This window comes from Zootermopsis nevadensis, unplaced genomic scaffold, assembly GCF_977971745.1.
Source record: "Zootermopsis nevadensis isolate Lab colony 2312 unplaced genomic scaffold, Znev_1.0 Znev_ptg000001l, whole genome shotgun sequence".
Classification (NCBI taxonomy): Eukaryota; Metazoa; Arthropoda; class Insecta; order Blattodea; family Termopsidae; genus Zootermopsis; species Zootermopsis nevadensis.
Window position 1 is genome coordinate 4,789,548 of NW_028259133.1, and position 14,035 is coordinate 4,803,582.

Consider the following 14,035-nt stretch of genomic DNA (forward strand, 5'->3'; position numbering starts at 1 on the left):
TTAGGGTGGCTAATAAATCCTTTGAAAGGGTTACAAAGTTCAAATATCTGGGAACAACTATAACAAATCAAAATGACACTCATGAGGAAGTTAGGAGGAGATTAAATTCTGGAAATGCTTGCTACTTCTCAGTTCAAAATATTCTGTCTTCCCGTCTGATTTCTAAGAACCTGAAAATTAAAGTGTACAAAACAATAATCTTACCTGTTGTTTTGTATGGGTGCGAAACATGGTCTCTCACTCAGAGGGAGGAACACAGATTGCAGGTGTTTGAGAATTGAGGAGGATATTTGGGCCTAAGAGGGAAGACGCTGGGGCGTGGAGAAAACTGCAAAATGACGAGCTTAAAAATCTATACTCCTCCCCCAGTATTGTCAGGGTGATTAAGTCGAGAAGAATGAGATTGGTGGGGCATGTAGCGCGCATGGATGGTACAAGAGGTGTGCACCGGGTATTTGTTGGGAAGCCTGAGGGGAAGAGACCGCTGGGGAGACCTAGACGTAGATGGGAGGATAATGTCAGGCGGGATCTATCGGAGATAGGAGTTGAAGGAGACTGGATTTTGTTGGTCCAGGACAGGGTCCGGTGGAGGGCTTTGGTTAATTCGGTGATGAACCTTCGGGTTCGGTAAGCCATCTAGTTGGTTAGTTTTTTAGTGTCCGATACTAGACGCCAATTTTTGTAATGTTAAAATGTAAACAATTTTTAAACACATTTCTCTTTACCTTTTTGACAATTTGTTTTATTCAAATTACACGTTTCACAAAGAAAAAAATTCAAATTGGTGAAAAATAATAGGACTTCTTAATATCAAATTACACATTCAACCCCTCGCCCCGAAATCATTCAGGTGTCCGGTACTATACGACGTCCCCCTATATCAAATTGCCATCTACCTATCTGGTAATGACAGTAACAAATAATATCTCGTATATACAATTGAGAGTAGATTATACGTGGGGATTGCTCGCTATTATCCGATTGAGTTCCCTCAGCCTTCTCGTCTGCAACAGAATACTCGAGGAGGTAAGAAAACACAGGAATACCTCGAAGATATTGCGGGTTCGGTTCCAGACTACCGCAATAAAGCGAGTCACACGATATTTTTTGGTTTCCAGTGCATATAAAAGCTATGTTTAAACTATAGTATAGTCTATTAAGTGTGTAATAGAATTATGTCTAAAAAACATTGCGAGAATTACCAAAATGTGACACAGAGACACGAAGTGAGCACATGCTGTTGGAAAAATGGCGCCGATAGACTTGCTCGACGCAGGGTTGCCACAAACCTTCAATTTGTAAAAAAAAAAACGCAATATCTGCGAAGCGCAATAAAACGAGGTATGCCTGTACTTCATCGTACCTCAAATAAATCAGGTTTGTGTGTGTAAGTATCGGATTCAGTGGCGAATTCTTGTTAACACAGTAATAATCTTAGGATTATATCGTGTTAGGAAATGTATGCATGGCGTAACAATTTTTGTGCGTTCGACACACATCTAAAAAACTAAAGCTGTCCCACTCTACGCCATGTAGGCGCTTGGGGGGAGATGTGGCTCTACTCATTCTTGACCTCGGCCCTAGATGGGGGTGAGTGGGTAGCTTCAAGCCCCGGCCGCACTTTATCCCCGGAACTATCGGATAGGAGGTTGGGTGGGCCCCATGCGTCCAGTCCAGTCACTTTACTGACTGAGCTACCCCGGATCATTCGATACGCATCTATCTATGGCATTTAATCGCACTAATCGAGGTTTGATGCCCAGTGACTTCGCTCAGAAACGATCTTCGACCATATTATCTGTTATTGTTGAATATTGGCTAAAATTTCATTCTGTCGACAAATTTTAATGTGAAACAACCTAAAATAGCATCTCCTGAAAACCTGCTCAGGAATTCTTGAGTTGTCAGACAGACAGATAGGAAATTATTTTAGTAGGCGCTCCGCACGGATGTGAACAGAGCTTAAAACGAGGATACGGATAGTAGAATTATGTGGTGTGTTGCCAATTAAACAAAGTAAAAAAAATTACGATCTAAGGTAATGGTAAATGGGTCCCTGGTGCTTAATTAATCGGAATGACATTCAGGCTATTACGAAAAGTGACCGTTAAAATTATACAGTATGAAAATTCAAACGGAAAGATTTCGTCAAAATCAACTTCTCAGTTGTCGAGTTGTTTCATGGGTACGGATAGATATACAGACGGACACAGGGCCGTACCTAGGCACAGGCGCCAGCCTGTGCCCCGCAGATATGCCCCCCCTCAAATAAAGTTAATTTTGACAAAAAAAATTTACTACGTAAAAATTACAATACAGGTTTCTATATTTCTGTGGTAACCAAAGACAAAATTATATTATTATTTCTAATTAAAAATATTACAAACTTTTCCTTTATCGATCGGGGCCCCGGTGCGCCGTACTCAGCGCACCCCCCATTTTCACAGCCCTTATAAAGACGGTATTCTTTTTTACAAAAAGAGGATGTGAAATGCCATTTTACAATTATTGTATTTTTTTTCTCGAAAAGACGTTACAGGAATAATTTCTACAACCATACACGCAATTATTACAAATCATAATTCTTCTTTATATTTCGCAGCATCACAACGTTTGTGTTTAAACAGATCGGTAAAAATAATTGTTTTTTTCAGATTTATTTTATTTTTTGACTCTGGTATCTTTAAATGGGGCCTCGTAAGAGCTTAGCGCCTCGAGAAGTGTAAGTGCGATCATGGCGTGAATGAGTTAATTAGTGTTAATGACAATTGTTTTAATCACGTTCGCTTTAGTGTCTGTCATATGTTTACACGAATAAAGGGCCCTAATGTTCGACTTTAAAGTATGTTTACAGCAATTTTTTAGCCAGCGATAAAATACAGAAGACACTCATGACCAAAATACTAGGACCATTCATCCGATCTTAATTGTAAAATATATGTAGTTATTAATCAAAATATCACTTCAGTTACGCGTATTCTAGGAAATATGATACATAAAGTAATTGCTTTGTGTTTTATAAACATCTAAAGAGATGGTTGTAGCGCCGTGCATGGACCTCTGAAACGTCGGAAAACTTCAACCAGACTACACGGTGCAACAACCCAGAAGACAGAAATCTTCGGAGACTCACTACCGTGAAAACCTCAAATCCAACTTAATCTAAACAGTTGATCAAAGCACAGAATTTCAGTCTTGATTTTATGATATAAACGCAGTAATGAACATTATTTTATAACCCATGATACTAGTATGACCAGACATTTTGGATTCATTTATATAACAGGAAGTTTGTTATAAATTGTAAGACTTGAGGTTCTCACAGCGGTGAGTATGAAGATATCCGTCTTCTGGGTTATTGCGCTGTGTAGTCTGGTCGATGTTAACCAACGTTTCAGAGATCATACTGCCTCCATCATCAGGGCGATGAGTATGAAGATTTCCGTCTTCTGGGTTGTTGCGCTGTGTAGTCTGGTCGATGTTAACCAACGTTTCAGAGGTCATACTGCCTCCGTCATCGCCCTGATGACGGAGGCAGTATGGCCTCTGAAACGTTGGTTAACATCGACCAGACTACACAGCGCAACAACCCAGAAGACGGATATCTTCTTGTTATAAATTCATTTTGACAATCGTAATTCACAGTTTTTATAGAAATTTAAGCTACTACTAGAATGTATCTGTTAGCTTTCCAGTGCTTATCTCTACCGTTACAAAAGAAACTGTCTTAGCGTATGGTTGACTTACTTACCACTATATTGAGTCTTCGCTTATATTTGTTATTGATGCTGGTCTAGGAGTCGAGAAAATGATGACATAAGAAACGCGAATGCAGTTTTGAAAACGAGAATGACGTGTTATGTTTCAACCAATCCAAACTAAGGTCATGCATGTGACAAATCCAACCAATGAAATTATTTTATTTCGAAATAAACTGAGCAATTATATAGCTGCTAACCTGATATTCTATCAGATGTAGTGGTACGTATCCTAATTAGTGCTCAGATGCACCAGTTGTCATCAGAATTTCAAATGTATATATAAGGTTAAATTCATATGCAACATTTCCTCATTGCACTTTACAATTCATTTTATTATTTCCTGGTTTGATACCGACAAAGGTGTAATGCAGACAATGTTGAACATATCGTAAAGGCAAAGTTAAGGTCGCGCGAAACATTTTATACGTGACTATACGTACACTTCTCGGGGCCCGAGGCGCTAAGCTCTTGCGGGAGCCCCTTTAAAAATACCAGAGTGTTAAAAAAATCTGTTTAGACACAAACGTTGTAATACTGCGAAATACAGCGTGTTTCAAAATTAGCTTTACAACTTGAGGGCGAGATATTGGTGAACTGATACGAGAAACATATAATTTCAGAACATAGAAATGTAGTCAAACACTTCAAGTTTTATGTCCATCGGATTTTTATGGTTCAATGTGACTACCATTTGTTATGCGGCAGTCGTCCCATCTGTAGCCAATTTCTTGTCACACGCGGTGTAGCATCTCCGGTGTCACTTCAGCAACTGGGGCGGTAATTCGAGTTCGGAGTTCGGCCACATTTGCAGGTAAGGGTGGCACGTACACTCGATCTTTAACAAATCCCCCACAAGAAAAAATCTAAGGGTGTTAGATCCGGGGAACGAGGTGGCCCACCGACCTGGGAAACGGTCGTTGAGGTACTCGCGCACTTCTCCGAGGTAATGATGGGAGTGAATGCGTCCTTCCTGCTCATCTTCGTCAAGTTGAGGAATGAGGGACTGTTGGAGCATGTCCAGATACACAATGCCGGTAATGGTCTTCTTCACGAAAACGAAGGGGCCGTACACTTTATCTTTGCTGAGGGCGCGAAACACATTAACTTTTGGACTGTCGCGAACATGTTCCAGGAAGGCACGAGGATTTTCACTACCCCAAATCCTGCAGTTGTGGGTGTTGACCTTACCAGTGACATGGAACGTGCTTTGGTCACTGAAAATTACGGAGTCCAGAAATCCTTCGTCATCTTCAACCCGCCGTAACATTTCCGTATAAAATTCCTTACGAGCCAGTTTTCGGTACTACAGTTTATGTGCGTGAAACTTGATGTGTTTGGCTAAATTTGTGAATTTAAAAATATTGCGCATGTCATTTAAATAAATTTATATTCTCCTGCGAAGTTGTAAAGCTACTTTTGAAATACGGTGTATAAAGAAAAATGCTGAACTAAACTCTGTGTCGCAACAGACCCTGAGGGTACGACCAGCCATTCGGCCTTGGCGGGTCATCACGTGGTCAGCGCATCGACTACCGTCGCCGTGTTCCTGGCTTCCGTGACCAGCGCCATTTCACTTAATAATAATAATTATCCGTGGCGTAAGAGCCCTCTGAGAGCCAAAGCCGACTAGCTTGACTGCTGGCCTCACGTTCACATGCCAAAGCAGAGATGAACGATCATCCAACCAGATATAGGGTGACGTGTGGTCAGCACGACGAACCCCCAGCCATTGCTAGTTTTCCTGACCGGATTACGCTACCCATTGTAGCTCCCCAATTTCCTCACGATGCTGGGTTGGGACCGGTCGAAAATCTCATGACACTACCCTTTCACAAGTAGCTCCTCATGTCACATCATCTTTTTGTAAAAAAAATATATCATCTTTATAAGGGCTGAGTACGGCGCACCGGGGCCCCGAATCTAGGGGGCCCCGATCGATAAAGCAAAAGTTTGTAATATTTTTAATTAGAAATAATAATATAATTTTGTCATTGGTTGCCACAGAAATATAGAAACCTGCAGACAATAAGACGAAAGGAAATGTTTGGCGTGCCCCGGTCTCCCGATTTGGTTTAATATTTTCTTATCTCAAATAAGTAAGGGGGCCCGAATTCTTCTTGCACCCGGGCCTCAAGTACCTTTGCATGCCCCTGATATTTATAATTGTAATTTTTACGTAGTAATTTTTTTTTACTTTTTGTTAAAATTAACTTTATTGGGGGGCCTCCTATATGTGCGGGGCCCCAGGCTGGCGTGTAAGTACGGCTCTGAGTTTATATATTATTTAGCATCCAGTTTTATAATAATAGTCAAAATGAATTACCATTTCTTACGTGAAATTTTCGATGGATGTTTATCAAAGACACCTATAAATACTATGGACATAAACAATATTTTTGTATCAATAAAATCTTCTCGGGCAATCAGCCTGATCATCAGAACCCTGATGATGGGGACAGTTGGTTCCCGAAACGTCGGGTTACTACGGTAACCAGTTAATGGTGCTGACTGCCCGAGAAGATTTTATTGATTTTACCCGCCGCGAAAGTCTCAAATATATTTTTGTATGTTTGACATTAAGCCTACAGACACGTCGACGATGCGAAGTTTTGTGGTTGTTTAAGGAAATGTTTTAGAAGTGGAAATGCGTAGCATTTGAAATTATAATGCATGACTGAATTCTGTATTTATTTACTTAAATCAACTCTTAATCCCACTGCGATTATGTAGGTGTATTTAATACGGTCAACCATCGTAATGCATGTGTAAAATTACTGAAGCAATGTTACCATTAGTGCGCTAATATTTTTTCTAAAATATTTTCTTTTTCGCAATGCCACAAAATGCGCGGTATTACGTTTCCTTGAACAAGTCATAAAAATGAATCCGAGGTATTCCAACTTCCTTCCTTTTAACGAGCGAAATGCTTGCGCAATAACGACTTATTCTCGTTCCAGCTAATAACAAGTGATTTTGTGACGTTTCGTGTTGGTAAATCGATTGCTAGCACAAACACGCTAAAACAAATGGGAAGGCTAACTAACTAACTAGATGGCTGAACGAACACGGAGGTTCATCACCGAACTAACCAAAGCCCTCCACCGGACCATGTCCTGGGCCAACAAAATCCAGTCCCCTTCAACTCCTATCTCCCATATATCCCGCCTGACATTATCCTCCCATCTACGTCTAGGTCTCTCCAGAGGTCTCATCCCCTCAGGCTTCCCAAATAGTGGACCCAACCAACCAGATGGCTTAACGAACCCGGAGGTTCATCACCGAACTAACCAAAGCCCTCCACCGGACCATGTCCTGGGCCAACAAAATCCAGTCCCCTTCAACTCCTATCTCCCATAGATCCCGCCTGACATTATCCTCCCATCTACGTCTAGGTCTCTCCAGAGTTCTCATCCCCTCAGGCTTCCCAAATAGTGGACCCAACCAACCAGATGGCTTAACGAACCCGGAGGTTCATCACCGAACTAACCAAAGCCCTCCACCGGACCCTGTCCTGGGCCAACAAAATCCAGTCTCCTTCAACTCCTATCTCCCACAGATCTCGCCTGACATTATCCTCCCATCTACGTCTAGGTCTCTCCAGAGGTCACTTCCCCTCAGGCTTCCCAAATAGTGGACCCAACCAACCAGATGGCTTAACGAACCCGGAGGTTCATCACCGAACTAACCAAAGCAATCCACCGGACCACGTCCTGGGCCAACAAAATCCAGTCTCCTTCAACTCCTATCTCCCACAGATCTCGCCTGACATCCTCCCATCTACGTCTAGGTCTCTCCAGAGGTCTCTTCCCCTCGGGCTTCCCAAATAGTGGACCCAACCAACCAGATGGCTTAACGAACCCGGAGGTTCATCACCGAACTAACCAAAGCAATCCACCGGACCCTGTCCTGGGCCAACAAAATCCAATCTCCTTCAACTCCTATCTCCCACAGATCTCGCCTGACATCCTCCCATCTACGTCTAGGTCTCTCCAGAGGTCTCTTCCCCTCAGGCTTCCCAATTAGTGGAAACAACCAACCAGATGGCTTAACGAACCCGGAGGTTCATCACCGAACTAACCAAAGCAATCCACCGGACCCTGTCCTGGGCCAACAAAATCCAATCTCCTTCAACTCCTATCTCCCACAGATCTCGCCTGACATCCTCCCATCTACGTCTAGGTCTCTCCAGAGGTCTCTTCCCCTCAGGCTTCCCAAATAGTGGACCCAACCAACCAGATGGCTTAACGTACCCGGAGGTTCATCACCGAACTAACCAAAGCAATACACCGGAACCTGTCCTGGGCCAACAAAATCCAATCTCCTTCAACTCCTATCTCCCACAGATCTCGCCTGACATCCTCCCATCTACGTCTAGGTCTCTCCAGAGGTCTCTTCCCCTCAGGCTTCCCAATTAGTGGACCCAACCAACCAGATGGCTTAACGTACCCGGAGGTTCATCGCCGAACTAACCAAAGCAATCCACCGGACCCTGTCCTGGGCCAACAAAATCCAGTCTCCTTCAACTCCTATCTCCCATAGATCTCGCCTGACATTATCCTCCCATCTACGTCTAGGTCTCTCCAGAGGTCTCTTCCCCTCAGGCTTCCCAATTAGTGGACCCAACCAACCAGATGGCTTAACGAACCCGGAGGTTCATCACCGAACTAACCAAAGCAATCCACCGGACCACGTCCTGGGCCAACAAAATCCAGTCTCCTTCAACTCCTATCTCCCACAGATCTCGCCTGACATCCTCCCATCTACGTCTAGGTCTCTCCAGAGGTCTCTTCCCCTCGGGCTTCCCAAATAGTGGACCCAACCAACCAGATGGCTTAACGTACCCGGAGGTTCATCACCGAACTAACCAAAGCAATACACCGGAACCTGTCCTGGGCCAACAAAATCCAATCTCCTTCAACTCCTATCTCCCACAGATCTCGCCTGACATCCTCCCATCTACGTCTAGGTCTCTCCAGAGGTCTCTTCCCCTCAGGCTTCCCAATTAGTGGACCCAACCAACCAGATGGCTTAACGTACCCGGAGGTTCATCACCGAACTAACCAAAGCAATCCACCGGACCCTGTCCTGGGCCAACAAAATCCAATCTCCTTCAACTCCTATCTCCCACAGATCTCGCCTGACATCCTCCCATCTACGTCTAGGTCTCTCCAGAGGTCTCTTCCCCTCAGGCTTCCCAAATAGTGGACCCAACCAACCAGATGGCTTAACGAACCCGGAGGTTCATCACCGAACTAACCAAAGCAATCCACCGGACCCTGTCCTGGGCCAACAAAATCCAATCTCCTTCAACTCCTATCTCCCACAGATCTCGCCTGACATTCTCCCATCTACGTCTAGGTCTCTCCAGATGTCTCTTCCCCTCAGGCTTCCCAATTAGTGGACCCAACCAACCAGATGGCTTAACGTACCCGGAGGTTCATCACCGAACTAACCAAAGCAATCCACCGGACCCTGTCCTGGGCCAACAAAATCCAGTCTCCTTCAACTCCTATCTCCCATAGATCTCGCCTGACATTATCCTCCCATCTACGTCTAGGTCTCTCCAGAGGTCTCTTCCCCTCAGGCTTCCCAATTAGTGGACCCAACCAACCAGATGGCTTAACGAACCCGGAGGTTCATCACCGAACTAACCAAAGCCCTCCACCGGACCCTGGGCCAACAAAATCCAGTCTCCTTCAAATCTAATGGCATAACGTCCATACAAAATTTCACGAAAATCCACCAAGCCATACTCGAGTTATTACATGCGTGCAGGCAATCGCGAGCCATGACGTCGCCATGTGATGACGTCACGAGTAGATGCATTGAAGATGAATTGAATTAAACGAATATACATGCAGCCCTCGATTTGCGCCGGTTCAATTTTCGCCGATTTTGAAACCAGAAAGTCAAAAAGTGAGAAAAATATATTTAACTATTATTTATAACGTTTTAAAATGTATCTCGTACTAAATCGTAATTCTTACATCACTGATTTATAATAAAAATTATAAATATAGTAATCTCTGCAATTACGTACGTTTCGTTAACGCGAATTTGCTCCAACGAGATCGATGAATCGGTAAAAGCTGTTTGTGAAATGCAAACTTTTGCATATGCGAGTTTGCTCTTATGCAATTTAATTCCTGGCGCTTTAAACTTTCAAAGGACTAATTTAATCTCTGCGGAGGTCCCGGGGTTATTTTTACTACGCGATTTTCTATAGGTCGGCGTCTTATATGAATGCAACTATCGCATGACAGCAGAGATGACTGTACACATCAGTCACATGAAAGAATCACAGTCAAACGCGGGGACCAACGAATTGCCGATTGTAAGTGTATAAAATATATTTTTTTTAAATTCCCTTTATTTTATTTACGTTATTTCAGAGCTTTAAATGTAATGCCATTATATTACTCGTCAATGTTTGGATGCTGGGAACGCATGTCATTGACTTCCCATTGATTTACATTATAAAAGAGTTTCAATTTACGCCGGTTCGTCCAGGAACGCATCCCCGACGCAAATCGAGGGCTACCTGTAGTGTGATAATCTTGACCGGATACGTTACTATTTAATGACACAGAATAATAGTGGGCGCCAAACGCGATAATGCAATTTGGCGTTCCACAAAAGATGGCGAATTTATTGAGTAGCCGAGCGACTTTAACCTTCCTAGATTTTGCTGGGGTCAGAGACTTGGTAGACTAGTTAAATGCGCGCAATGTAGTGCAGTTTGTTAATTTAGAAACAATCGCTGATTCGTCACGTTCACTCATCTAGACCAGTTGTATTCAACCTGGGGTACGCGAAGACATCTTACGGGGCACGTGAAATTTTAAAAAATATATATATTATTTTATGATAAACACTGAATAATCAGTAAAGTAATTTATTTAATTTATTTTAGATGTAGATTATATACTATGTATAACTTGAATTATACACCAACTTTGGGGGTACAAAGTCGAAAAGAAATTATATCTGGGGGCACGCGAACAAAAAAGGTTGAATACCACTGGTATTTTGGTTCATCGGCAACCACAAATTGCTGTATCAAACAACTTTGCATAATAAACATCAGGGACTCAGATTTCATCCTGGTGGAAATATTACGTAATAGAATCTGAAATTTTCACGATATAAGAAACATCACTTTTAGGAATTCTTAATTAACGTTTTAGACTAAACACAAGAGCTCTGAAGATGGCAGTTTGTTGCTTTGAAACGTTGGTACGGACTTTAATTACTATACGGAGTTTTTACATAGATGATCATAATGTATGTCACTAAGCTGTATCACTGTTAATTTATATTTCCTACTAGCCTGACTCTACAAATGATAGCACGAAGGAAAATAAAGTTATCATAAGTTCATTCCAGAAAGTCGTATCACGGTGCAACGAAAACTTGTTCTATGCGGTTTTGATCTTTGACACGAACTGAACTAATTCTTTCGCAACAAGTCATGTTACTACAACACAGCTGTCAATTATTAACTAAATATTGCATACGCAAACAATTTATCTGAAACACATTTAGGGTGTGGCGATTACACAACACAAAGATAAACACATTCATGGAAAGATTTTAGCAATTTTTCAAGTACAGGTAGGACTCGGTTTACGCCACGATTGGAGGGGGTGATGAGTCATGACTCTGCCCGACTTCCTAGACAAAGATGGTCCCGACATTGTAATAAAACTATAATACTAAATGATAAACTACGGCCTAAAATTTAAATAATTAAACAGAAGAGAAAACAAATTACATTAACCATGGACTAAGAACTGCAAGTGAAGTGACAAACATGCACTGGTGTCTAGAGAACAGGACGCCGATAGGTCAATGCAAGAGGCTATCGCTCTTATTAATAAGGGATGTGAGATCATCTGTAACAACGACCCCAACTGGGAGCGGAGTTCAACCGTTAAAAGAGGAATTGATACAGTTCTACAGCCATACTGTAACTTATTATCAGAAAAGAAGAGAACCAAACAGACATCTATTTCATCGTTTTTAAAGCAGTAAGTTTTCTTTATTTTTCTTAAACATTATACAATTTTCAGTTCGTAAATTTCTTAAAATAAAACATTTTCCAAGTATTTTGTGTTGATTACTGAAAATCTTGGAACTGAACCTAATGTATTTACATATGTACCCATTATATTTTTGCTTCAATTTACGCCGGAAATCTCAGGAACCTAACCACGGCGTAAACCGAGTCCTACCTGTATTCTATTTACATCGTTGTAATATTTGGGACATTGTACAAAAAGTCTCTGACGGACGAATTACAAACTTCGTTCATAGTTTATGTTTCTAGGCTCTAGGATCTAGGGCTTAACCGATTCTAGCCAGAGCATTTATATATTCTGCTTCTTCAGTTATCTCTTAATCCATTTTTTGTTCTCTCGTTTCCGTTTTCTGATCTTTTCTTCATTTCTCGTTGGCCTCCGTGCTTCTTGTCTCTTCTCTCCTGTGTTTCGTTCTTAGACTCCTCTCGCTGGTAATTAAAGTTAACGCCGTGTGGACTTACAGGTAACCTACATACCGACAACATGCCTACAACTTCAGGGTTTAAAACAACATGTCTCTCCAAAACGATGATATCTTCTTAGAAGTCCACACGGCGTTCCACCCGAAAAGAAAATATCGAAATACTTTTGGCCCCCTCTCCCTGTATTTTGATATTTTAACCCTACTTTTCCAACTTTTGGGGCACTGTGGTGCACAAATTAAGCCTAAAATTTGCTGACGTAGACTACTAGATTTAATCGGCCTAAAAGAAATTGTAAGGTGGAGTGGAAACTCAAACAGCGTGATGACTGAGACATAAAAATGTAAGTGGTGTACAATTTATGATTTTATGAGTGTTTCCATCCTTGGCCTTGGCCTTGGCCTCCTCCCATGTGAGAGGTTACTTTATGTATTTAGACATTTAGCAGGACTCCTTGGACTAGTGATCATCCCGTCGCAAGGCCTCTGCCTGTACACAGCGGTCTTGAGTGGGATTGGAACCACGGTCCAAATGTCCAAGCCTCAGACCTTGCGGCCTCTCTGTGATCGGCTGATTTTCCGTTTGAATGACAAAATGTCGTGACCTTCGTACCAACAACTTACATCTGCTGCCTGTTAAGTAAACGAGAGCTGTAACACGTTCGACACGAAAATCCGGCTAACCTATTTTTCTTGTGCTGGTAGCAAACTGCTTTAATTCCTTTGCTGTTATTTTACGAGTCCTTGAATCACAAAGACGAGGACCACTCCTTAAAAGGTTTCAATCTTAAACTGTCCACCAACGTTTGAAATTATTTCCACCACAACTGGCAGATCTCATTAAGACAGTATATATATATTCATCTTACGTTGTAAAAAATAACATTTAAGCATTTGTTTCTTTCTGTACAAATGTTAAATCCTTGGCGGAATTTCTGACAAACACACTCACAGACGATTTCTTTCTCTGCTTTTAATGTTTGTCAGAGATGAGAAAGCTTGTTCACAGAGAAAAGAAGTTTGAAATTTTAGTAAGATGTTCACTGCTTTTGCTGATACCACAAGACACTCTTACCTTATTGAAATCCAAAACACATCAAGTGACACTTCATTGAATTTTATCTTCAAAGTTCGTTCGCGCTAGTTCAATCAATCGTTAAATTTCGTGAATTTGGTGAGAACTCAACAAGAAGGTTCTTAACCCATGTATAAAGCCAAGTTTTCAGGGCGACTTAAGTCGATTAAAGATTCTCGGATGAATAAACCGTATCTTCTGCCAACGTTCTTAATGCAGTCATCCATTTCTGATGACAAAGAAGTAAAGTATTGGCCAGGGTTTTCTGTCACTGATTCAAAATGACATAAGTAATGGGATGGCTTCCTTATAATGTCCGACTCTGAAAAAGAAGAGAGGAAATATTTCAATATTTCCTCTAGAAAGGTGTTTTTTTTAAACCTGGAGTTTATTCTTCAATGCAAGAAATGCATCTGTGGAAATTATCGTAGTCGACTTCCTCGGCTCTTTCTTATTCCACCGGAACGTGGGCAGAAGTATAAATAGAATAAGAACTTCCGAAAAGTTGCGATAGGTCCAAAGAAACAATTGTAAATTGCATTGCGGGTGTCTGATAACAGACTGTGACAATGATTTGACATATAAGGGACGAAGACGCAAGATACTTTAAACATTAATGTTGTTCTAATTGTTAAATATAATATAATTAGCAGTCTACCATTTAAGGATTCACAATAGGCCTATTATTGTAACATCC

General features: G+C 41.7%; 1 protein-coding gene across 7 annotated transcripts in view; it reads right to left on the reverse strand.

The window, feature by feature from the left end:
• Rtel1 (Regulator of telomere elongation helicase 1) overlaps window positions 1-14,035 on the reverse strand; it is a 52,836-nt gene that overhangs the window by 6,452 nt on the left and 32,349 nt on the right. For 6 of the 7 annotated variants that reach the window (XM_087353824.1, XM_087353939.1, XM_087353744.1 and 3 more), the window contains one exon: window positions 11,773-13,660. The exons of the other annotated variant lie outside the window; for it this stretch is intronic. The gene's annotated coding sequence lies outside the window, so the exon portion shown is untranslated. Of the gene's footprint in view, window positions 1-11,772; window positions 13,661-14,035 lie in introns of those variants that run through there. 7 annotated transcript variants of the gene reach the window in all.